The sequence below is a fragment of the Onychostoma macrolepis genome, chromosome 25, assembly GCF_012432095.1.
Source record: "Onychostoma macrolepis isolate SWU-2019 chromosome 25, ASM1243209v1, whole genome shotgun sequence".
NCBI lineage: Eukaryota > Metazoa > Chordata > Actinopteri > Cypriniformes > Cyprinidae > Onychostoma > Onychostoma macrolepis.
In genome coordinates this window covers 6519601-6546932 of record NC_081179.1, presented here as the reverse complement: position 1 = coordinate 6546932, position 27332 = coordinate 6519601, and the positions used below count along the sequence as shown (strand labels likewise).

At 33.5% G+C, this 27332-nt stretch overlaps 1 protein-coding gene across 2 annotated transcripts in view; it reads right to left on the bottom strand.

Annotated features, from left to right (window-relative positions):
* The window catches only part of lingo1a (leucine rich repeat and Ig domain containing 1a), a 90338-nt gene extending 64300 nt beyond the window's left edge, over window positions 1-26038 (bottom strand). Inside the window, exons 1-4 of one of the 2 annotated variants that reach the window (XM_058766716.1) lie at window positions 25963-26038; window positions 23457-23661; window positions 22293-22390; window positions 15459-15654 (exon numbers count right to left, since the gene is read on the bottom strand). The gene's annotated coding sequence lies outside the window, so the exon portion shown is untranslated. Of the gene's footprint in view, window positions 1-5858; window positions 5953-6455; window positions 6824-15458; window positions 15655-22292; window positions 22391-23456; window positions 23662-25962 lie in introns of those variants that run through there. The other variant, XM_058766717.1, reaches the window with a different exon arrangement.
* Between the last annotated feature and the right edge of the window lie 1294 nt (window positions 26039-27332).

Sequence of the window (27332 nt, the reverse complement as noted above, 5' to 3'; positions counted from 1 at the left end):
CGAGGATGCACTTTACCAGATACATCCGCTCTAATTTTATTGATACTCATGTGCTGGACAAACAGGATGTTGAAAAAAATATAAACCCCGGGATGACTGCAGCAGATCAATGTAGAACAAGATCATTATCACCGTATTCCACAACCTTGAGAGCCACAAGACCGTTGCGCACTAAAGCAATCCTCGTAAATTGTTAATGCTTCCTACCTCTATAATACACAAACAGCTGAATGACATCAGAGATGAAGGAAAGGAAATAGGATGAGGATGAGTGTGTGTACATGTGTATCCTGTAGACATAAGTCTTGCGACTCTTTCCTGTGAGGTCGTGCCTCAAACAGGCCAATTAAACGTGGTGCCCACACTCTGAGCTTTGCTTTTCAGATGGGTTCAGTATTAATCACCAAGCTAACAAATCTACTCCTACCCTTTCTGCTCCGACGCCCCCTCTTAAAGACACACCGCACCAACAACAACAACAGCAGTAGCCCCACATCTCTGCTCATTTCATTCCACCAATCACAGCGCTATTGATAACAGTTGTTGACAGTGCTTCCGGCACCTCAACTTCACCTTTATGCGTTATAATTAATAAAAGCCCCAACATTACTGAGAGAGCAAGAAAACCTGTTAAATCCTCTCAGAGATTATATAAACATGTGAACAGTGTTGACAAATATGAAGTCATTATTTGTTAATTCTTTAAAGTATAGTGTTAATATCATCAAATGCAATCATTAACAGAGGGGTTTTGATTTTTCAATGATAATGAAGACAAGATGAAAAATAAATAAACAGGTGGTATTAAAAATACCATTGATGAAAATATGATGAGACAAGAAAATACACCTCAAATATATATATATATATATATATACATACACACACACACACACACACACACACACACACATTCATACATACATACATATACTAATATATATACATATATTAAATTAATCCAGTTTTATTTAATACAATAAATTATTCCAAATGAATTTAAATGCAAATAAAAAATATCAAATATTTTATTTAACTTTAGGAAAATTAAACAATTTAATCAGGCTAAAATGAATGAAAATGACATGATGAAATATTGATTGAAAGGTGGAATAAAAAACAATTGTAAAAATGAACACTACAAAACACCATGAGCACTAAATCTACATCCTACACCTGTAAAACTCTTAAAGTGAACAACCTAAATCCTGAAGATGAAATCTAATGCTAAACCCATGGCTACTTAATTTTAAACCTTTAATCCTCATTTCTAAACTCCAGTATAAACTAAAACTGAAACTTCAAAGCCTTAAATATAAATCCTTATAAGACTAAGACTAATTCTAAACTTAACACCAAAGCCTATAACCAAAGACTCAATCTAACCATAAACCTTTAATCTTTAACTCTAAAACCTAAAATAGAATTCTAAAACTGCTGTATTGTTGGCTCTTGTATGAGATATTGCTTGCAATGTTCTTCATTTGTCACTTCGGATAAAAGCATCTACGAAATGTCTACATTTAAATCCTACAACCTAAAGAGTAAATCTAATACTAAACCCTTAATATTTAACTCTGAACCCTAAACTCTTAACAAAAACAACCTAAACCCTTAAAACTAAATTAATATTCTAATTCTATGCCTAAACTAAATCCTAAATACAACATATAAATCCTAAAACTTGAACAAACACTCAATACTGTCTTAACTTTAAACCTCAATCCTAAACTCCAAAACGCTAATACTGTAGGATTGTTGGCTCTCATATGTGCGATGGCTTGCAATAAAAAGCATCTAATCAATAAATGTAAAACCTAAACTATAAATCCTACAACCTACACCCAGAATACTAAATCTAAATCCCAAACCCGTAATATTTAACTTTAATCTCTAAACTCCAACAGCAACAACCTAAACCCTAAAAACTCAATTAACATCTAACACTAAACTAAGTCATAAACAAAACTATTTTAACAAAGCGTAAACAAACCTTCAGACTGAATCCAAACAATGAACTCTTTAAATCTAAGTTAAAGTCCTAAACACATTTAAATCTCAAAACCTGAATATAAACCCTTAAAACTAAAATTTAAAGTCTTATCTCTAAACCGCAATCCTAAACCTTTAACTGCAAAATCTACAATCTAAATAGTAAAGACTAAATGTAACGCTAAACCCTAAAACTAATCCTAAAATTGTGGTATTGTTGGCTCTTCTATGAGAGACTGCTTGCGATGTTGGTCATTTATAAGTCACTTTCGATAAAAGAACCTACAAAATGACTAAATCTAAACCCTAAACCCTTAATACCTTACTTTAAACCATAAACTCTATCAGTAACAACAGTATTTGTTCCCCATCCTGGCCAAATTTGCCCATTGGCCTCTGTCCATCATCATGGCTGCTGGATGCTGCACACTGATGGTGGTTCAGGAGATTCCCCCCTTTCATGTAAAGCGCTTTGAGCACCCAGAAAAGCACTATATAAATGTAATGAATTATTATTATTATTATTTAAATCCTAAAACTTGGAAATAAACCCTTAAAACAAAAACTATTTTAAATGTCTAAATTCCAAAGCCTAAATCCTAAACTCCATTCAAAAATCGAAATAAAAAAATCCCTCAAGTCTAAACTCCAAAACAAAACTAAATCCTTCAGACCAAATCCAAATCTTGAACTTTTTAACTAAGTCTTAAACACATTTACACCCTAAAACTTGAACATTAACCCTTAAAACAAAAGCTAATTTAATATCTAAATTTAGGGCTGCACGATTATGACAAAAATCATAATTGTCTATTATTCCCTTGAAATTGTAATTGCGATTATTAATAACAATTATTTTGAACATATTTATGCCATTGTTTGAAGCTGCATGCCATATTTTTATAGAATATATATATATATATATATATAAAAGGCTGAAAACACTCTTCCTGAACTTTTATTGCTTTTCTATAGCACTGAGCCTCAAATGTCAACTATACATTGATTTGGTTTCTTCTTTAAACAAAATAAATAAATAATGTTATACTAAAACTAAAAGAAGGAAAAAAAAATGGTTTACTAAAGCTATATATTTAATTTACAATTAAACAGATGAAATTTCAAACTACAGTAACATTTTACAGTACAATTTATATTATCAGGACTCCAGACTAACATTCGAAAGCAGTGACACCAGCACCTGATTTGGTAGCACTGAACATGTAATAATAATATTACAAGTTTTGTCTCTTAGAAATGCAACAAAAATAGAACAGGAGCTTGAGTTCAGAGTAGCAGGAGCTTGAGTTGGGATGCAGATGTACATTTATTTTTATTAACAAAACAGTACCACTGTGAAAACTGTAGCAGCCTCATCTTTTATACATTTGTAAGTGAAAACCAAAAGTACAGCACCTTATTATCATGGTAAAAAAAAGTAGCCTAACTATATGGTTTCCATGGTGTTTGCATTGAAAAACAGTAGCCTAAAGACATTCAGTCAATTTCAAATCCATATCAATTGACAGAATAATTAACAAAATAATGGAATTATATTCCATTACTCTTAACATATTTAGTATATTACTAATATAATAATACTCAATATGAATATCCTACTTTTCTGCCACCTATTGCTACCATTAGTGTTACTACAGTAAAACTACGGTAAATGTGGGCGATTTGTGGATTGAAACGTCTTCTAACTGGATCGTTGCTGCACTGTTTCTGCTGCTTTCTGCATCAGTAGTGTTGATGAGAATAACCGCTCCGATTTATTTGGCTTTAAACTAGTTTAAATTAAAGAGACGTGATTTGTACTGGAGAACTCTTGCGCTGAACTCGAGTGCTTCTTACTGGATTTCACAGCGTTGTTTAGCGCGTGATCGCGACTGGTTACTGTAATAAACGCAATAGCTCGCGCTGCGCTGTTTTCTTATGTGGGGAGCGGATAAAAGGTCAATGTGGCGCGCAGTTCAAACGAGTACCGCTATTTTGTTCTGCTTTTGACACGTTTGGCGTTTAACATATCTATCATGCGCAACAGAGTGACAACACTATCAGTTAGACAAAATGTCTTTTATCCAGTGTGTTTAATTGTGCAGCCCTATCTAAATTCCAAAGCCTAAACCCTAAACTCCAAAGTCAAGAAATGAAAAAAAAACAAAAAAAACATTCAGACTAAATACAAATCCTGAGCTCTTTCACTAAGTCTTAAACTCATTTAAAACCTAAATTGTGAACATAAACCCTTAAAAAATGACTCAGTGTCTAAACTCCATACTTCAACCCTAACCCTTTAACCTCTAAGTCTACAATCCAAGATTAAACCTTTTTGGCCATTACTGTTTCTAAGTCCATTTACCAAATGACTAAATGTAAATCCTAAACTATAAAGTCTACAAACTTGAAGACTAAATCTAATCCTAAACCCTTAGCTCTTTAACCCTAAAGTACCACATCTAAAGCCTATGACATAAACACCTTAAATCACAGTGTCGTTCTTATAGTCCAATAGATCAGAGACGCTACAGAGAGGCAAGAAGCCGATGTCACTGAGACCTCCGTCAGATGTGGACGTGATCCCTCAGAATGAAACATATAGGCTAATTACGGGCTGTCGGCAGGGTCTGAAGAAAGACATTCACAGGCCGTCATCTGAATGTTTCACTGGCATCTCGCTCCCCCCTCCAGTTCCATTGCATCATTTGATCTGTCATGACACTCAGTGATCCCTCTGGACCATGTGCGACAGCACATCATGGTGATACACACCCGCTGGAACCCCCTGAGTGGAGGGCCGGCCTGCTGCGGGAACTGTCTAGATTAATATTTGATGGCCTGGTGTGTCCCCTGGCAGCTTTCTGACTTTAATTAAGAGCCAGGATGGTCACTAATCTCTGTTTACGCAACGCCGAGTCAACCTGAAGAGCGCTGTCAACATCCCAGCAGACCTTCAGAGCCAAACACACACGCCCAGATGAGACCAGAAGAGCAGAGCTGCGGCGACCGACGGGGAGAGAGATGAGCAAAGACAGATGCAGATTGAAGGAAATTGAAGTTTTGCACTTTTCGAAGGTTTTTATGAACTGTTGCTCCTTTCCAATGGCAGCTTATCAGATGTGGAAGAAAACAGAGGAAATTAAATTTCTGGGAGACATTATGAGAGATGCGTGTGATCTGTGACCGCTGACTTATCATATCGAACAATCACTGATTCTGCTTTAATAATAAATTAATATTAATTAGTGTTGGAGCTGCATTCTTTAAAAGGCAACATGGAATGATTATCATCTAATATTTAGACCATGATATTATTAGCAAAAGTCATTTCAGATGTGGAGAAAGTTATTACATTTTGACTATGAAAAGCATTATTTTTCTTTAGAATAACATACTGATCGTGCGCATAACACCAAGCATATTTATTAAGACAGTAAATGTGGGTGATTTTTATATTAAGCTGCTTTTAATAAAAATCTTTGTTTATTCCACTCATATTACACACTGTTCAGTTTGTTGCTTGAGAAAATAAAATAAAAAATATTTATTAAAAAATGCAAGGCACTCAATATTAACTTCTTGAAGATTAAACTTGCATATAAAAAACAAATACTGATATTCAGAACAACAGCTCTATATGACTTTGAATGAAATGAAAGTAATGGAACTACAAACTATATTTTAAACTAAATTCACAAATCCCCAGATTAAAATGCCTGGTCAAAAATTGACTCTAATTGCCCATGAATCAAACAAGACTTGACATGTTTTAAAACTAACATACACTGTATGATTTTGCTATCCTAGATTAATTTGGGGAATATTAAGATCATAAGATTTATTTAAGAGTGTGACATGCTCACCATTTTCCATCTTTGCAATGAATTTCGGATGTAGACGTTCTGACTGAAATTTTGGGTCACAGTCCTGCAGTGTGACTGTTGCTATGACAACCATCTAATGAAAACCAATAGGAGCACAGAAATGAAAAACAGTAAAACATATTTATATTAGATCTATATGATATGCTATGGAAGCTTGTTTCCGCCACAGGATAAATAATAATGAGTTTATATCTCACAATCTAGCTATTTAAAAAAAATAAAATATAACAATTCTCAAAATATCTCAGAATTACGAGATATAAAGTTGCAATTACCTTTATTTATTTATTGGCGGAAAATAAAAGTCTGAATTTTGAGATGGAAACTTAAAATCCGAATTGTGAGAAAAACGTCAGAATATTAATTTAGGCATACTATTTTTACGTTTGCTCGTAATACATTATATTATGTTAACTGATACAACTAGAAATGTTAAGATATATGTGTTGAAAATTATAAATCACATTTTCGGCATGATGCCTGCTGTATTACGCTACATTAAAGCACTTAACCTTATTCTAAAGTGTTACCATAAATATCGTCAAAAGTCTTTATTCTTTTACATTATGAACTTACTTTCAAAATGATCTCAAGTTCGTTTACTCGTTCAGCCAACCACGACAGACTCCGGATGCCATGCTTCTTCTTTCCTTTTCTGTGTAGAACACCAACTGATAAAAGATGCTATGCAGTCTATCTTGGCTTTTCCCCAAAATCTCACCGCATAATGTGAAAAAGTGCACCAGGCTTAAGGGTTTCCTCTGTCATCCCCGTCGGGCTTCAGATATCCCATAATGTGCTACAGCTGTTTGGCGAAGCAGCCTGTAATGATACGAGGTGGCCACTCGTTTCTGGTGTTAATGACGCGCATTCTGCTGTTTACATGGTTCTGGCCCATTACCTCAAGAGATTCCTCAGATCGGCTTTATTATTGTGCAGAAAAGCAACAATGACCTTTGGTTTTTTCTTCTGGAGAAGCCACCATCAAAGGTTCATGTGACTGAATAAACAGGGAAAGCTCAGTGTAATTATTACGATCACCTTCAGTCAGACTCATAATGAAGTGTGACTAATTAGCTCCCAGACAGAGTTTGAACCGGTGTCTGTATTTGACACACTGACTCTGTCGAACATCATGACTGCTGCGCTACAGCTCCGTCCGCACTTCCTCTGCGTTATATAATCATAGAGAAAAGAACCATATAAAGTTAAAAGGCAGATTTTATACACTTTTGTTGAAGTACACAGATAGGTTTCCTCAAGCAAAATTTAGTTTTTACGTGACCATTTTCCATCTTCTCTATGACTCTCACAGTTAAACCGTGTGCTACTGTACCTTTAAGACATGCAAATGATGACTGTAACCTCCATATATGTACTGTTGTTCATCGGAACAGACCAAATCCCTGAAAATTTCACGTTTAATTCATGTTACTTGCTGTTTGTGAAATTTACTAGCAATTTCTGAGGGAAAATAGTTTCAAAGCAAATCATACAATTCTTTTTCAGTGTTAATAACCTCATGGTTGCAACATCCAATGAGTGTTCAGTGAGGGCGGAGCTTCGCAGAAACAATTCTGCAAAAAATACAAACAAATTGATGGGAAAAAGAAGTGTTGCACATCGTTTGTTTATTTATTTTTTATTTTTTAAATTGTAAGCAAAAAGACTATTGGAGTAAATTTTAATACAATACAATACAATGAAAAACAATAAAAATCTTTCTACTTCAAAATCTAAAATTTGATTCAATGTGTTTATGCTGTTTCTTCGTAATTAATTGTGAAATTTACTAGCATCGTCTGCATGGAAATTGTTTCAGTCCTACACCATTTTATTTATTACTTTATTTCTTTATTTATTCATTCAGTGTATTAATGACCTCATGGTTTAAACGTCCAATGAGTTTTCAGTGAGGGCGGAGTTACCCACAAACAACGCAACAAAAATAGAAACAAACTGATAGGAAAAAGTAATGCTGTTTAGGACGCATCTGTAAAAGAATAAAAGATTTTTAAAGTTGTAAATAAAACAAATAATATTTTACAAAGAAAATGCTATTTCACTACTTCGAAAATTTCACGTTTAATTCAATGTGTGATTTGCCACTTTTTGTAATAATTTATGAAATTTCTAGCAATTTCTGAGCGAAAATGGTTTCTACACCCATTTTTTATTTTTATTTTTTTCAGTGTGGAATGAACGAATTTATTTTAAATAAGCAAGAGCAACTTTAATTCTATTTAGTCCGAAAGTGTATTATGCTATTAAAAAAATAACAAAAACTTGTTTCCAATAGTAAAAACTACAGTATTTATGGTGTATTCTTTACTAAAACAAAACTGTCAAAAATGGCCCAAAGACAACAGAACAGTTATGTAAGAACATCTAATGTTTAAATGCTTTGAAATCAAGCATGTGTGATTATTTGATGCTCATGTAGTTTGGATATTTAAGCAGATTTCGCTGTGGGGATGTGTAATGTGTGAGGTCACACTGAGGTTGTTATGGATTATGTCACAGGCAGTTTATGGGGCTTTTTGCCCTTTTAGGTTACTATTAATATTCAAAAGGGCATTTTTTTTAAAAATATTAATTTATGAAATGACTGTCGTGAACAGATGTTGGGGATTTTAACCTGCAACGAGTTACTCTATTTAATTAACATTGAGTTGGAAAATTGTTCTTGAACCGTGAGCTCAGTGGTGATTAATGGAGGGTGATTTTTTCCAGATGGAGGGTTTAGTTGAGACATAGATCAGTCTGAGAGGTGGTTTCTAACGTAACCCTGAATCAGTCGTACTCAGCAGATACTCACGCTGTAATGTTAGCACGGTAGAGCGCGGTTTGACGTGAGTTAATAGAGCGTTACAGGAGGCTGCTTAAGCTCATTGCTCCTGGATGCCATCCAGTGCTCCTCCACACCAAATCAATGCACACACACCTGAGCCAAATACAAAACAAAAACTGTTTAGAAATTTATAATACTAACATCAGTTGGAAATATAAATGTCTTTAAGATACTTATAAAATATGCTTATATTTGTCATCGACATTTCCCTTACTTGATATAATGCTTGGAATGTTTGATTGTCGTTGCAATGCATTCTGCAACTTCTTATGATGATAACACTATTTAGAAAGCTAGATACTTATGTATATAACATAATTTTATGTATTTTACATGATATTGACTCAAAATCTCAGGGGAAAAAGTGCTATTTTAGTGTCATTGGGATACTATTATAATTTATTTTATTAGTTTTTTAGGTTGTTGTTTAGGATACATCTGTAAAAGAATAAAATATTTTTAAGTTGTAAATAAAACAAAGAATATTTTACAAGAAAATACTACTTCACTACTTTGAAAATTTCATGTTTAATTCAATGTGTTATTTGCCAATTTTTGAAATAATTTGTAAAATTTACTAATTTCTGAGCGAAAACTTTCTATTTTGTGTGTGTGTGTGTGTGTGTGTGTGTGTGGAATGAACGATTTTATTTTAAATAAGCAAGAATAACTTTATTTCTATTTAGTCCTTTATTTCTTTATTTTCTTTATTTCTATTTAGTCTATTTAGATATAATATATTTAACTATATATATATATATATATATATAGTTAAACTAAACAAACAACAACTGCAACAACTAATTTGCCTTTGGCATTTAGCTGAAGTAAAATATGCTTAAGTTTTTGAATATTTTATTTTATTTTTAGGTAACATTTAATGTTTTTAGTTAACTATGCAATGTAAAAACTATATAAAAAAGCTAAAATGTAACTGAATTTGGCAACCATTTCTGTTGTATAGAAAAAGCAGCTTGTCCTTCTCAGGGTAAAAATAAATAGAAAAATATAATTTATGCAATAAAGTAAAGCAAAAAATAAATAAAAAAATAAATATAGTCACAATTTGAGATAAAAATTCATCATATATAATGCAGCTGTAATAATAAGTATATGTACTGTATATACATACATACACACACACACTTTAATTTAGGCATTTATATTTAACTATATGTAAGATCTACAACTAAAATAAATAAAATTATAAGAAAATATAAAAATAAAAATTCTATAAAATAAATTCTAACAATAAATCATTTTATTTTATTTTATTTTATTTTATTTTTTCCTCTTGGAAACCAGCTTCTACAGCTTTGAAAAATTCTTAAACTCAGTTCCATAACTGAGGATGGGTTGATGGAAGAATTTAAGGCAAAAGATCTGTTAAAGTTGTGACTTGAAAGGACTGATCAAACGAATGAGTGATTTCAGCCACAGCTTTTTCAACGAAAACTTCTTCACCTACCCTAATTGTGCAACTTAATATTCAAAGACTGCATCTAAAATCCACCTGACTCCAAAATCTGAGCAGACCATTACACCTCTAGAGGCCAATAATCTCAAAATGTATCAAAATGAATCGGCACGACTAGCATTACTGCACCCAAAGCTCACACGACTCAATCAAAACGAGGCATTTCATAAAACAGGATAACAGCCTTCATGTCAAGAGCGAGTCTGCCATGTCTAAAAATCCCATCTATGCAAGCAGCTCACTAGGATCTGGAACAGCGTCTGTCTTTGCTCGGGCTGTTAATGAGCTGAATTCAATCACCTCTTTCTGATTGCAGGGGGCTGGAGGTGAGACAGGAAGACGTGCGACAGCATTTCTTATTCCTACCAGAAACTCCACAACCATTTCATTACCAAAGCACTTCAAAAGCAATCAGCTTTGACGGCAGAGATTTCAAAGGTGCGTTCACCCAAGGATACGCTCGCTTCTGTAGAGCTTCATGCAAAACGCCATCAAAAAACCAGGCGAAAAACAAAAATACTTGAAAAACAAAAGAAGAGCTGAACATGACGGCTCACTGAATGGGTCAGGATAGAAACAGCATTAAAATAAACATGATTTTACTTGTGCCGCACTTTGTGTTTATGACTGAAACAAGGGAATGTTGGTTAGAGCTTGATTTTATCTGATGAGAATTGACGGGATGGTGAAAATTTACAAGGAATGAGGCCGAATCAATCAATTCAGATGGCAAAGTAATTTATTACGTTTTAATAAAAGATAACGACATGCACGAAAAAAAAGTAAATAGGGTCAATTTTGATTTCATGTTGACTTTAACTATTCCCATTGCTTTGATAATCAGTCCCTCATTTATTTGTTTACTCATTTGTTTCTTTTAGTCATTAAATGACTGATTATGTTAAATTTGTCTGTCTCTTTCTCTCTCTCATTAGACTGAAATCCCATATTAATTCAGACAGAGAAAATGGAGCGGGAAAATTTTTTTAATCACCAAGGTAATTAAAATAATACAGTTCAAAAAGTGTGTGAGAGAGAGAGAGAGAAGAAGAGATGACAAGATTGTGTTCATATATTGTCATGTTTATATGATTTTCATGAGTGCATTAGTATGAATATTGTGCATTAGTAGTGAAATATAATTGTGAGGCAATTACAACGAATCAAATGACTTTTGTTTCGGAAAATAAGTCAATCATTAAGGTAGATGATGTGGGTGTTTGCGTCATAATGCTAAAAATCTAAAAATAATTTTCCTAATAAGTACTTAATGAGTATTTATGCCTTGATTTTCAGTAAAAAAAAAAATATATATATTATTTATTTGTTTGGTTTTTATTTTTTACTGAAGAAAAAGGCAAAAATACTCATTAAGTACTTAAAAAAAATAATATTCATATTTAATTTGTTAAATGTATTCATTTAATGAATAATACAATACATTTTAATATTTAATTCGTATATTAAAATTGATATTTTATATGTTAATATTTAATCGCATTAATTCATTACTTGTAAGATACGAAGATACATTTACTATTGTTTTTTTCCAAGCATCAATCTAACAAAACTTAGTGAGGTTTAATCTTAAAAAGAGAAAAAAAAATGAAGATATATTGGCTACAGTTGAGACTTAAAAGAACAGTTCACCCAAAATGAACTATTTTACTGCGCAAGTCAAATGGATCTATTTTATGATAATTTTATGGTACTTCTGCATCCTTTTTGAAGCTCAGAAGTGGCAGTCTACATTTACATTTACACTCACTTCACGGAAAAAATATATTTATCAAAATTTCTCTATAGGCGTTCCACAGTCAACAAATAAAATAGTACAAAATCATTTTTACTTCAACTTTTCCTTTAATATGTTATGCAATTTTGCTTTTTATATAAATGATTCTTATTTTAATGATATTTTACTAGAAAGCAAGCTGAAGATACTGATTAAGAAAATGCTTTTAGAGTCCATAATTTAATGACTCATCCTTGTTGAACTCCATAAAACCTTTTTTCGACTACACACAATGTCCTCTGTCTCCTTTAAAAGCTTTTATTGTGACTGCCGTCATTGTCCTCTCCGGCATGAATAACAGCAGTGCTCTGTTCGCACGCCTCTGGATCAGAGAATCGGCCGTTCACACACACACACACACACACCGTTCTCACCCCAATTTAGCTGCAAATTAAATGTCAGAGTCTGGCACGGAATTCTGATCAGGAAATGCTCAGATGAGAGCAATTTGTCTTTGATAAAAGGCAGCGAACAGACTTTTCCTTTTTCATTAAACGCGTTAAAAGAACAGATGTACGAGAGATGGATTCTATCTGTCAGGGGTTTGACGGTTATCAACCCAAAGCAACACCATCCAGAACAATCAGATCTGCTGTGAGGAGAGCACAGAACATCCAACATGACACAGATGGATCTGGGAATATAAGGTCACGCTCTCTCCGAGTTGCTCTGTCTGTCTCTTTCGCTCTTTGGTACGTGATAATCCATCCTGATCTTCATGTCGGGTTGGAGGCAGAGCCGAGAGTGATGGCCCGAAGCTTGACGTGCATCAAACATCACAGGCTCCTCTCGGTTCCTGAACGAGCCTGAACACTTTTATAGGCGTACGGTGGATTCCTAACAGGCTTCTGAAGCAAAGCGCTACGGGAGGAAGGTCACGTGTGAGGTATTGTTGGCTGGGAAGTACCTTAACCATCTTCAACAATGAGATCCTGGAAAAATCCACTTCATGTTCCCTCGGGAAGCTGCTTTTCTTTGCCAGAAGAAAGATTAGTCTTCCTCTATGAAGCTGCCAGAGGCTGCGAGGCATGCTTTTTGTGGAGTGCTGATGTCCACCTGGAGCTTCTTCAGTTCATCAAGAGCAAGGCCTTCTGTGTGAACACGTCCTCTGGGTAAATGAAAACCTCATCCATCTTTACCGAATGTGTGTAAAATGGACAATGAGAACATATGAGAGCAGGACTATGAATTTTCATCGCTACGAAATTCACACAATACTCATTTTTTGCCACTTTTTAGGTAGAAATGTAGAGAAATGGGATCAGGAAATGGCAATTGATCGATTCAAACTCCTGTTGGCCATATGTGCGCCAAGGTTCATTGTGTTGGAGCTGAAAATTGACCAATAACTGAGATGTAGTGGTGGCTATGGTCCTGCCACTAGGATGCGGTTCCAACAAAAAAGCTTTTAACCAAAGAAACAGGCAAAGACAGTCAAGAGGAATTATGCAAATCACCAAATTACTGCTGACTTCAATTTGCACGCAACAATTCCCAAACTAGTGGAAAATATCGCTCCACCACTGTAATCCAAGTACCTGATACGGCATTTCAAAACTCTGAAAGTAAGTTCAATTGAATATGCGTTATAACGCTCTTCACCATCATTACTGATGCCATGACAAGATTAAAATAACATTTATTGATATATAATTAGTTATATATATTATACATATATATATATATATTTAGTTATAATAATTATTATAACATTTGTTTAATTACAATTGTTACATTAATTAAAATAAGATAAGTATTCAAATAAAAATACTTTAAAACAGTTTTTAAAATAAAACAAAACATTAAATATTAAAAGAGTAAATAATTAGAAATTGAACAAAATAAGTAGAAAATTAAAAATAAAACTGAAAATTACTTTATAAAAATAAATAGAAATACATGAATTATGTTACTGTTTGTAATACAATATATTAAAAAAGTAAACTAAAATGAAACACAATAAGTAATCAAATTACAAGCATAACCCCCCCCAAAAATGTTAATTTATAAAAAATAAATATAAATATATTTAAAAGTAAATGATTAAATAAAAAAATAAATAAGTAGTCCAATTACGAACATAAAAAACAATAAAAAAGGTAAAAATATATAAATATTGAAGTAAATAATATATTTTTTTTTTAACAAAATAAGCATCGAAAAAAAAGGAAAAATATTAAAATTCAGTCTTAAAGTATTAAAAGTATAACATTGAAAATTACTTTTAAAAATAATAATTAATGCATTTAAATTCTGGTTACTGCACTGCTGGTGATTGGTGAACGTAGGAATAATACTGTGAATTTGCCTCTCATGTTAGGTTGCTCCATGCAGAACCTGATGTGGTAAATAAAAACAAAAATAGCTGAATGAGTCGATGAACAGATGCTTTAGTGCATAATGAGTCTTTGCAGCACCATTAGCACCAACTAGCTGAACCTCCCCCAAAGTCATCAAACTCCCAGCACCAAAAACTCTGCTGAGCTCACAACAAAACCACGAAACGAGATGCCAGGGTATCAGCGTATATCCCAATCTTCCTTACCTCCAGCCTGATCAATCTCTAATACAGTCCCAAAGAACTCTGGGAATCCGGACGTATCAAGATTTCACTCAGGTAATATTTCAAAAATGAATTAACTTCCCAGCAGCAGACGTGATTAGACAGAGTATCTAAGAGGACAGGAAACGCTCCTGTATCTGATCACATGACACTGGCCACAGTGATCGGTCACTGTTTAATCAAAAGAAGACGTGGGGTCAGTAGCTATACCCTCATCTAAAATTCTATATGCTATGAAAACGTCATGGTTTGGGCTTTAGCGATGCATCTTATAGCTACTGATCAAAGGATAAACAAGGCTCATTAATATTCAAAGGCCAGCTAAAATATCCCCCAAGTGCTTCTGCCACACATTAATGTTTCTTTAATTCCCTCAGGACGTTTTTTAGCTTCATATCTAGAGGGAAGAGAAGTGGAAACTGCTATTCCGCCCATGACGCCTAATCACATTTCTCTCTTATTAGTTTCCAAGCACACCGAGAGAAAATAAGGCTGAAGTGGCCGAATCTAATAAATATTGATGTTCATTACACTCTCTCAGAGCCTTCTCTACCTGTCTCTCTCTCTCTCTCTCTCTCTCTCTCCCGTTTGCTTCTCTAGATGTGTCAGCTGTACCCACAATGCCCCTCCCTTCCCACTCTTTAAATGATCCGCCTGTCCTGTGGAAACAGAAGAGGCAGAGAAACTGGCTGCTATCCGAACATACCAGCATTTCTCAGGACTAAATATAGACATCGTGCGCTTTGATGTCTGAAATATTAAAGGATATCTTGCGCAAACGCTCTCCAAAAAAATCAAAGCTGCTTCATTTGATGCCAAGCCAGTGCGCACCTGCCCAAAAGCGCAAACTGAGGGGAAAAAACCTCCAAGAAGAGTGTAAAAACACCTCTTACCGGATGTTTAACGACAGTCGTCCTAATGTGTGTCCGTATCCACAGGGGCGGAATTATATCCAGAATGCTCCGGACTCACAAAACGCACGCTTGATGAAGAGCTTGCAGACGCATCCGTGATCCACCTGCTTCCAACACACATGAACACACAAGCACGCTCCGACCACACCGACACACACTCGAGCAGAGGGCGTACCTACAGTCAGCCAACGGAGAGGTAGAGAGAGAGATGGAGAGAGACGGAGAGAGAGAGCGTTAGGACAGCACAAGGTGGAGGGAGGAAGTGGAGTGTGGGAAACCGAGAGAGAGACAAAGATGCACCAATCACATTTGTTCTCTTCATTGCCATCACAGTAGCTGTTTTCTGATGGAACAAACTGTCCCATGGGGAAGGGAAATTACAAATGAGATCTCTGGAATATCTCAATGGTTTCTACTAGATGGGAAAGAGACTGAATGGGGGAATCCTTATTTTCTTCATCAGTATTTTTTATATCGTTTCCCATTGAAAACATCCAGAAAACAAGATGCTTTTGTTAGATTTATGCTTATGTATGAAGGTTGGCTTTATCTGTTTTAAATCTGCAGAGCAACTAGAGGTGCAGCACGATTTCACGCAGGGAAAACGTATTTAGTCATTTATTTAGAGCATCAAATCAGTGGGATTCTAAAGCACAGTCAATTACAGGATGTACATCCTATTATTCATTCAAGTATAATTTTAGGAAATGGCTTCTTTGTAACAATAATGTTGAAACGGATGTTGTTTTTTTCACATATGTGACCCTGGACCACAAACCCAGTCATAAGTAGCACGGGTATATTTGTAGCAATAGCCAAAAATACATTTTAGATTTTTCTTTTATGCCAAAAATCATTAGGATATTAAGTAAAGATCATGTTCCATGAAGATATTTTGTAAATTTCCTACTGTAAATATATCAAAACTTCATTTTTGATTAGTAATATGTATTGCTAAGGGCTTCATTTGGATAATTTTAAAGGCAATTTTCTCAATATTTAGATTTTTTTGCACCCTCAGATTCCAGATTTTCAAATAGTTGTATCTCGGCCAAATATTGTCCTATTCTAACAAGAATTATTTATTTATTTATTCAGCTTTCAGATTATGTATAAATCTCAATTTCGAAAAAATTGACACTCAAGACTGGTTTTGTGGTTCAGGGTCACATATAACAAAGCTATATATGTTCAGTGTATTATATATAGTGTGTATACTTAAACATATTTTACTGAGCTGTATATGCTTTTTACCTGTATTTTATTATCATTATTATTATTTTTTCTTTTCTGGCTAATAACAGCAGGGACTACATATGCAAATTAGAGTCTGTTTACATTTATTTAAATGTTGATTAATGTACTATCCTTTTTTAAATAAATACATAAAAGAAAAAAACATTATATGCTAATGGCGTAAGGAAAAGGTTAATTTAAGATATATTTTCTGAAAAGAGGTCTTTTTATTTTAAATAATGCAAAATCACCATAAAAATATCCATAAAACAGTATAACATAAAACATACGGTAATAATCAATACGTGCACTAAACATGATTTATTTAGCTGAAAAAATAGTTTTCAAAGAAAATAGCTGTGTTTTCTTGCATCAAATATCACTCTTTTTGTATGAAAATTTGTTTAAAAATGTAAATGAATTTAATTGTTTACATACAATAATTTAATATATTAAAATTTCATGAAATTAAATTATATCAATTATTACTTATTAAATGATCATAATGAATTTTGAGTATCTTATGCTCACCAAACCTGCATTATTTGATTAAATATACAGTAAAAACGTGAAATATTTGAAAATAACTATTATATCTATTATAATAATTTAAAATAAATGTTTTGTACTGTAATATATTTTCAAATGTAATTCATTCATGCAAAGCTGAATTCTCAGCATCATTGCTCCGGTCTTCGGTGTCACTGATAATATGCAGATTTTTCTTATGATTATCAATGTTGAAAACAGCTGCCTAATATTTTTGTGGAAACCCTTTTTTTTCAGGATTCTATGATGTATAGAAAGTTCAAAAGAACAGCATTTATTTGAAATAGAACACTTTTTATCAATTTAATGCATCCTTGCTGAATGAAAGCATTAATTTATTTTTGTTTCCAAGAACATGTATCGTGTTTTAAGCATGTTTATGTTTGGAAAACAAGACAAAAATAATGATTACGCAATGATTTTTCCAGTGTTAGTTTACACCAGTCTTTGTGTTTGTCCCTCAATCATTGTTCTACACACGTATGACAGTGATGGATCCTCTATGTTCCTGTGCAATATGTTAGCTGAGGACTCAACAGCTCGAGTCTGATAGAGAGAGAATGAGGGGACGGGGTCTATGGTGCTGTGGAGTGGACCAGAGAACAGGAAAAAAAAACAGAGAGACAGAGATGGGATTGTGGAGAAGAAGAGAGAGGAAGAGGATACTGTAGAACAGAAAGCTCAGGATCAAAGCCCAGGATCAGTGTGACTTTAGAAAGTTTCTGCACAGGAGATAAAAGCCTCCAGGAGAATCTTCAGATATTCTCGTTTAGCACAGGCAACAAAGGTTCTTGTTTGTTTGCTCAGATTCTTTGTCTCGGGATGAAACTGATCATGGATTGAACTGGATTGACCTTTTATGTAAATTGACCCTTCGCTAAGCGCCGCTTTAAAAGCATTACTGACCAATCCGACCATAGCAACTGTTGCCGTCCACAGTTTTCTCACAAGCTTTTGATCTTTTCTAATGTAAGTCCATGGAGGTCTGTGTGTTTGTGTGTGATTATTTAAAATGCAATTTTATTAGTTTTAGTTTCAATTCTTTACAAATGTAATAATTTTACCAGAATCATTTAATTTTAGGAGTTTTAATCATGTTAATATATATATATATATATATATATATATATATATATATATTTTTTTTTTTTTTTAAATGATAAAAATGTGCTAAAATGTCACAATTTAAAATCAGCTATTTCTTTTATGACTTTTTGAGCACATTTACCAAAAAAAAAAAAAAAATGGTGAAAATATAAATTTTTTAAGTCTGTGGTGAGTAAGATTTTTTCATTATTATTATTATTTTTGAAAGAAGCTCATTCTTTTACTCAGCAAGGATGCATTAAACCGACCAAAAATGACATTAAAACATTTATAATGTTATAAAATATTCTATTTCAAATAAATACATTTCTGAAAAAACACTAAAAACACTACAGTTTGCACAAAAATATTAAGCAGAACAACTGTTTTCAACGTTGATATTAATCAGAAATATTTCTTGAACAGCAAATCAGGATATAAGAATGATTTCTGAAGGATCATGTGACACTGGAGTAATGATGCTAAACATTCAGCTAAATAAATTACATTTTAAATAAATTTAATTATATGATCATTTAAAGATAAATTTAAACTGATATGCTTTATTTTGTATTTGAATGCTTATTGTTTGGTATAAAAAATACCAAAATGAAAATAAAGTGAAAATAATAAATAACTGAAACTGCAATGCAAAGTGAAAAAAGTACAGCCAATCAAAACATATTTGATGTTTAATGTAGTGGTGCACAATTTTGAACCAGAGATATTGTTATGGGTGGAGCTACCTTACATGACTGGGCAAAAATAGGAAACAAAACAACTCAAATGTTCATCTTTGGACAAAAAAATTCAACATGGAAGAGATGGAATTGTTGACAAATTTTACCTGGACGAATAACTTCGTATCTGGTCTTCTGATTGGTCCAAACATTCAGATACAATATTCAGATCCTGTCAAACATATGACAGGAAACTGGACGGTCTTGACTGGCAGGTGGAGCGAAAGTTTCAAGAGAAGCAAGAGGGAGAGAACGACTAGAGGAGTGCAACAGAGAGAGGGAGAGAATTGCTCCCAGCAAATCGTATAAAGCCATGAATAATTTACCACCTCCTCCAGCAAACCCTGATCTTTTTGTCCGTTGACTCAGGAGACCGAGGCTTTATTGGAATGAAGGCTTTCTGTGTCCTAATTTAGCATTTGCTGCCGTATCCCAGAGTGAGAGAGACGCCGCAGTGTTGCACGGATCCCAGGCGCAGAACGCCTGACCTTAGAGAGTCTTGTGAAACGCGGCTCCCGGGAGGAACCTGGCCGGCTGTGAAACGTGTGTGTGCCTGTTTGGAACAAGCGGGAGAATTGATGTGAACCGAGTGCTGAAATGCTTTAACCCCTCTGAAGATGGCTGGTACATAACAGAGCGATATAATTTTCTTTGAACCCCTGATGGTCCTGCGATGGCTAAATAACTCACTTCACCGGACAACAGATGGGGGACTAGCTGAGAGCTCAAGCGGGAATAGGAGTTCATTTAAAGTGAACATTCCTTCCTCCTTTAGCGGCATCCCACCATCAATCTATGTCATTTCAATCCAATACCATTACACCAAATGTCTTGCAATGATATTGAAAAAGTAATGCTGCCCTGTCCATTTTGTTTATGACGGATAAATGACTTGACAGGCCATATTCTATGCTTGCTTGCATTTTTCCCCTCCTTTTTTGGATTTTTGCCGTATATAAAGGACAGAAAATGGGATTGGAAATAACTTTCTGGAATGGTTGGAATCAAACCTTGATCATCCACATGAGGACCAAGATCCGTCTGCACTACCTAAAATATTATTTCAATAAATAAAATAAACATTTTTGCGATAAATAAACAAATAAAATAGGAATTAATAAATATTTATTATTGTAATATAAAATGTATTTATTTAAATAATGAATATATTTAATGCATTTAATATACATATTTATTATTTCAGATAAATATAATAGAAATAAAGAATTCATGAATGAATTTACTATAAATATTTAATATTTTCATATTTGTTTCATATTTGAAAAACCTAAAATAGATCAAATATAATAAAAAAACTAAAATAAATAAATGAAAAAATAAGAATTTATGAATTACTCAACTATGTATTTATTTACTGTAAATATTTAATATTTTAATACAAATATTTATTTAATATTCAAATATGAATAAGTATAAATAAATATAATTATAGACCGACAACGACAGACAGACAGACAGACAGACAGACAGAAAGGAAAATTAACTATAGAATGAATAATAGATAGAAAAAACAACGAATGTTAGAACAAATAAGATGCATAAATATAATAATAATAAAGATACATGAAGAATAGAAATAAATAAAAATAAGAATTTATTAATGAATAAAATGTGCATTTCTTTGCTATAAATATTTAATATTTTAATATTTTTCCTATTTGAATAAATTTGAAATTTATATTTAATTTATTTATATTAAATTACATAAAATTTATATTTATTATTTTGAGATAAAAAAAAAAAAAAAAAAAAGGAATTCATGAATGACTGAACTGTGTATTTATTTACTATAAATATTGGTAACACTTTATTTCGATAGTCCACTTTAGACATTCTACTAACAGTAAGTAACTTTCCAACTACATGTCAACTAGCAGTCATTAGAGTATTAGTAGACTGTCTGCTTTATATCTTCTAACACTTTATTTTGATGGGTCCACAACATACAACATACTGAGTAGTAGAAACTTTGCAAGTATATGTCAACTTATTCTACTAACCCTAAACCTACCCTAACAGTCTACTCTGAGAGTTAGTAGACATGTAGTTGCAAATTAATGAGAATTAGCTGACATGTAGTTGACATGAAGTTACAAAGTTGCTTATAGTTAGTAGATTGTCTAAAGTGGACTATCGAAAAAAAAATGTAACCTAAATATTTAATGTTTTAATATAAATATTTATTTCATATTCAAATAGGAACTTGCAAATATTCTGAAATGTGGCTTCAAATGCTCATTTGGGCATGTAGAGTTTGAATCCGGTTTATGTTGCACTTTAAAATTTAATAGGCATTTGAAAATGGACTTATTTATTTATTTAGATATATTAAATAAAAGATTTATATTAACTATATTAAAGTGTTAAATGTTTATATAAAATATACATTTACATTTATTAATTTATTTTTATTCATTAAAGTGCAGCAGGAAGTCAAGTGATGTTGAGTATTCTGGGAATTGGTCTGCAAAATCATGTTGCTGGTTGTTCCAAATAAAAAAATAAAAAAATAAACAGAAAGAAATCATTTTAAAGTAACATTTCAAGAGATATGCACTCTGCATGTACAGAACAGCAAGCCCTGTGTAGGAACTGTGAATCGGAGCGCGACCACTGTTCCTCCAACCGGACCTCGGAAAACTCCTCAACTCTCGCCGTCCTGAACTTTGACCCTTGTGGTTTAATAATGCTTTTAATAGAGGCTTTCCTCTCTGACCTCTGCATATTTTCCAGGCTCATTATACAGTCATTCAAGCTAATGATCATCAGGGGGCTCGTTATCTCCCAGTTTTGGCACGGAGCTCAACGCACGCGGCACTAGAGCAGGAGCTGTCAGAGGCCTGCTTTTCTGCTGAACAATTTTAAAGCCAAATCATTCACAGAAGAGGCTGACTTTATAACATGATGAATAAATGAATAGTTCTGTGGAGCAGAACCCCACTTTAAAAGGAATGAACAGTTTGGCACTTCCTTAATGCTTGTGCAATTCCATAACGCAACAATCACGTCTCTGTAAATGCATTTTCTGCTATACAATCACGTCTTATTTCAGTGGAAATGAAGATATGTGGGAAACTCAAGAGCAGCTGCCACTTACTTTCAACATAATCTCTGCTGTACTTACTGTACATTCACAGCATTTAGAGGATGCTTATTGACAGAATGATAGATAGAATTATACCTGAACTTTAGGGGAGTGCTGAAGACAAATGTGCTTGCAGTCAGGCTGTGGTAGATGATGAGTGCTGAACATTTGTTTTGTATACCTGGACTAGAACACTAGAACAGAAGTAGAAACAAAGTTAATTAGGGCTGTGAACCATTGAACTGAACTGAACTGTGAACTGAAAACTTCATGTTGATCCCAATTTCTAAATTTAAATTAATTTAAATTAATTGCAATTCAAAGGATAGAACGACAGACAGACAGACAGACAGACAGACAGATAGATAGATAGATAGATAGATAGATAGATAGATAGATAGATAGATAGATAGATGTCAGAACAAATTAACGAATCTAACGATAGATAGATAGATAGATAGATAGATAGGTAGATAGATAGATAGATAGATAGATAGATAGATAGATAGATAGATAGATAGATAGATAGATAGATAGATAGATAGATAGATGTCAGAACAAATTAACGAACGAACGATAGATAGATAGATAGATAGATAGATAGATAGATAGATAGATAGATAGATAGATAGATAGATAGATAGATAGATAGATAGATGTCAGAACAAATTAACGAACGATAGATAGATAGATAGATAGATAGATAGATAGATAGATAGATAGATAGATAGATAGATAGATAGATAGACGTCAGAACAAATTAACGAACGAACGAACGATAGATAGATAGATAAATTGACCGAACAAAGGAAAGATAGAAAAAATAACTATAGAACGAACGATAGATTGAAAATCTGAATGATAGATAGAACAATTAATGACAGAACGTATGATAGATACAACAAATAAACAACAGAACAAATGATAGATAGAAAAATGGACAATAGAGAGAACAAACAATGAATGAGAGAACAAATGATAAAATAAACGATAGACAGAAAAAGTGAACAATAGAACAAGCGATACACAGAATAAACAAATGATGGATAGATTTACCAAAATGCATTATCTGTGTTAAATTTCTTTAAATTGCTATTCCTGTCATTCCAATTCCTGTGGGATGTGGCCCATTCAATTCAAATTCACATTAATGAATGGAGAGGGAGCCATTTTTTCGATTCAAAATACATTTGAGTGAATATATTTGGTATCTTCTATGACTAGGGTCTTAACAGTCCAGGAAAGTCAGGGCTTGTATACCGGTGCATGTGCCAGATCCTCATCCCGTGTAATGCCAAGGTCCTTGGCTTTCAGAGAGGGAGAAATGATTGAGCTGTCTGTAGAGATGGCAAGATCTTGGCAAGGATCGCTTTTGGACTGAAGAACAGCTCGGTTTTCAGCTTCAAATGAAGGGTGGTCATCCAAGGTGAACTGTCTGCCAAATATCAAGAGATCTGAGATATACCTGAGAGTAAAAAGATTGAAAATGAAGAATTAACCATGTGTCATGTGCACATACATGTTGTGCTTATGACCTAAAAAAGCTGAAAATGAAATAAAATGGCCTATGTATATCTATAAAATTCATGATTTCTAAAAAAAAAAAAATGTTTGGAAACCAAGTATTATGTTCTTCTCTGTGTATTCTTGGAAACCATATAACTAAGTTAAATGTTGTCTGATTGGTTGGGAAATCAACTTCTGCTTGATGTCAATGACACAAGTCTTATATGCAAAGTCTTGCATGAGAAAGAGGTAGGACTTTTGCACAAGCTTGATAAGTCATGCTTTTCGTGCCGCCTCTCTGCCACTGAAAATAAACTGGGAACATGCAGTTACGGCATTAGGAAGAGAGGTTGCGCTTGACTGAGTCATTTAGTTATTTTTAACTAGTCAAGGCAAACTTTGAAGGAGAGCCTTGTCTGAAATTTCAAGTAAACTTTTAGTTGGTCATGGTTAATTTAATTCAAATTCAGACTCCTGAAGTGAAAACCAGTTCTTCAGTTCAGAATTTTCTGCTATCATAGCTGTTGCTTTGACATATGGTGTTATGAAAGGTTTGCTCACAGAGCAACTCTTTGTTATTCAACCCTCAAGGCCTCATATAGTCATTTCAAGGGCCTACCCTCAATTAAAAGACACATAATCCAGGTATTACTTCAACTACTGAACAAAAGGTAGCCAATGAGTCAGCTAATTAACTTTTGGCGTACAGCAGTTAGCAGTAAGAATGTTAATGACTTACACTGTCAGAACCTTCATTAACAGAACTGACATGAAAATCAACATAGCGACTCATTGTACTTGCGTAATATGACATTTCCAAATGAAAAAGGATATTCAATGAGAAAAAACATAGGTCATGACTTTATTTTATTCATGATTAGGTAGTGAAAATGGGTGTTTACCATTAATTGTGAAGAACTAACCCCCTACTGAAACATAGAGGGCACCTATTGGTTGAAATTTAAGCAGCGCTGGAAAGTCATTTAAAACATTATAAAGATTTTTTTCCCCCTTTGGAATAACATTATAAATAATTCATATCAGGATCGGGCATATGTATTAAGAAAGAAAAGGACATAAATTATGATTTAATGTTGACTTCATGAACACTGAAGGTTCTGTTAAAGGCAGCAAAAATACGGCTGGTAAATTTATAATTAATTATAAAGAGCCACCCCAGTCCTGAAACATCAAGGGCACCTATTGGTGGAAATTTAAGCAGCCTTGATGATGTCATCTGAAAGATAAGTGATTACAAATACATTAAGAAAGAAAAAGACATTATAATTTATAATAGTTCTGTTAAAGACAAAACAGAAAATAGGAATTCACCACCCTCCTAGTTAAAGCATCGAGGGCACCTATTGGTTGAAATTTAAGAAGCCTTGATCATGTCACCTGAAAAGAAAGTCATTTGAAACATAAAGACTTTTTTCTTTAGAATAATGTGATTTCTATCATGACAACTCTTGAAAGATCTTAGCAACAGTGCTAATGTATTTGGTCTTGGTGGAATAGATCTGCTACACTGCTGCTGTTGTTTATTGCTGCAGTTGTAGATTATTGCTGCTGCTGCAAGCAAGTACAGGAACTTGCTACTGCCAATGCATACGGCGATACGGTGCTGTGAGTATTTAAGACATACTGCTGCTGTGCTATAGCATAACCCATAGCAGATCTATACAGGTGGAGCTGGGGAAGGTGGAGGGTTTCTGAGAAACTCTAAAAGCGTGCTGCAAAATGCTAAAGTGAATGCTAACCAGCCATTTAAATGTAAAGCAGCAAGCTCATTGGCTGCGTATGCGACATGAACCAATCAGCTTGTGCCAAGTCGTTTAACGCTGCGAATATCATCAGTTACGTTAAGAACCCATCAGCCTGCGCCATCTAGAGTTTCTAGAAAGAACTATCATCATTCATAACAAGATCAAGCATATGCATTAAAAAAGAAAAAGCCATACATTTTGATGTTAAGTTGACTTCATGAGCATTGACATCAATAGTGGCCGGGTCAAAACACTGGCAATGCAAGCTGGGGATCTGCATCCAAAACAACTTCTGCTGGTGACCAGCTATACTCCTGGGTGCTGTGACCAGCACTGCTGCGTCCTTTGATAGCCGCACACACACGCTCACGGGGCGGCGGGCTGACGCTGTCGGCCTTCACCGGGGAAATCATAATAACATACGACAAAGACGCTGCTTTTGAAAGCCGCTTTGAAATAAGGGGGCGTTTAGACAGCGAGAGAGATTCACGCACCTTCAGAAGCCAGCGCCGTACACTGCAGCTACAGCCAGAGCAGCACACCATCCATCAACAGCAGACACTGCAGCACAACAGAGCTTAATAAAAGAGAGCCAGGGCCGAGGTTGAGGCTTTGTGTCTCAAACCTGCACGAAAGTGCAGGACATTATCGTAAACATAAGACAAAAAACTATCAGTGGAAAATATTGGAGAAAGAAATGGGAGTTTACAATGGAATGAAAACTAAACTGAAACTGTAAATGTGCGCTACAATACAAATGAAAAATAATTACAGTAAAAATGTAAAAATAATTACAAGAATAAAATTAATTATTCTTAATTTTATTGTATATATATATATATATATATATATATATATTCAACTTTTAATTGATCAATTAAATTCAATTATTTAATAATTCAATTAATTAATCTCTCAACATTTGACTATTGGTGTATTCTGGAGTAAAAATAAAATAAAATAAAATAAAATAAAAATATGATCAACTGATCATTGAAAATTTGAAGTGTTTTTACTGTTATACATTTTTAAAGTTATGTTTATTAAAGTAAAGCTAAAATTAAATATATATATTAGATTACAGATACAAATTATAATTAAGAAATTAAAAATTAAATAAAATAAAAATATAAATATGTAAGAAACCTAGAAACTACATTAAAAACTACAATGAAAAAGCACATAACCAAATTATTATTCAAAACTAAAAAATAATAATAATAATAATTAACCTACAAAAACCCCATATATATATATATATATATATATATATATATATATATATAATTTTAACTTATAATATTAGTAAACTTAAAATATTAATAAAATACTATTACAGTATATAAATAATACTAAAATAATACTGGACACAATAATAAACTGGTGCGTAGCAAAGTCGTATCAGCGAAAAATGACACCACTGTCTTTATGAAACAACTAAAAAAAAAAAAAATACCACTCACGTCTCGTTTAGTTGACCCAAAAGGCCTCTAACAAAACTTGAATATATTTCAAAGATTCTATGCTGTGAACTTTGTAATCTTTGGAGAAACCGTGAGTAGTTGTTGGGGGGTCACTGGAGGCTGACATGAGATCTAAGCGAATCAATCCATGCTGCTGAATCATAAATGCCCCAGGAGTCATGTTACAGTGCAATTTGCTCAGCATATACTACAGCATGTGTTTATGTGAGTTCAACAAATTAAACTTAAACTTTGACAGTACTATTTTGTGAAGAAGGAGCATCTTCTTATAAAGTATGTGTCAGCATGGGCAGACGGAACAGTTTGTGGTTGAAAACTATATACTGCATCCAAATGAAACTAAAAGAAAAAATAAAATAAAAATAAATAAAAAAATGCAC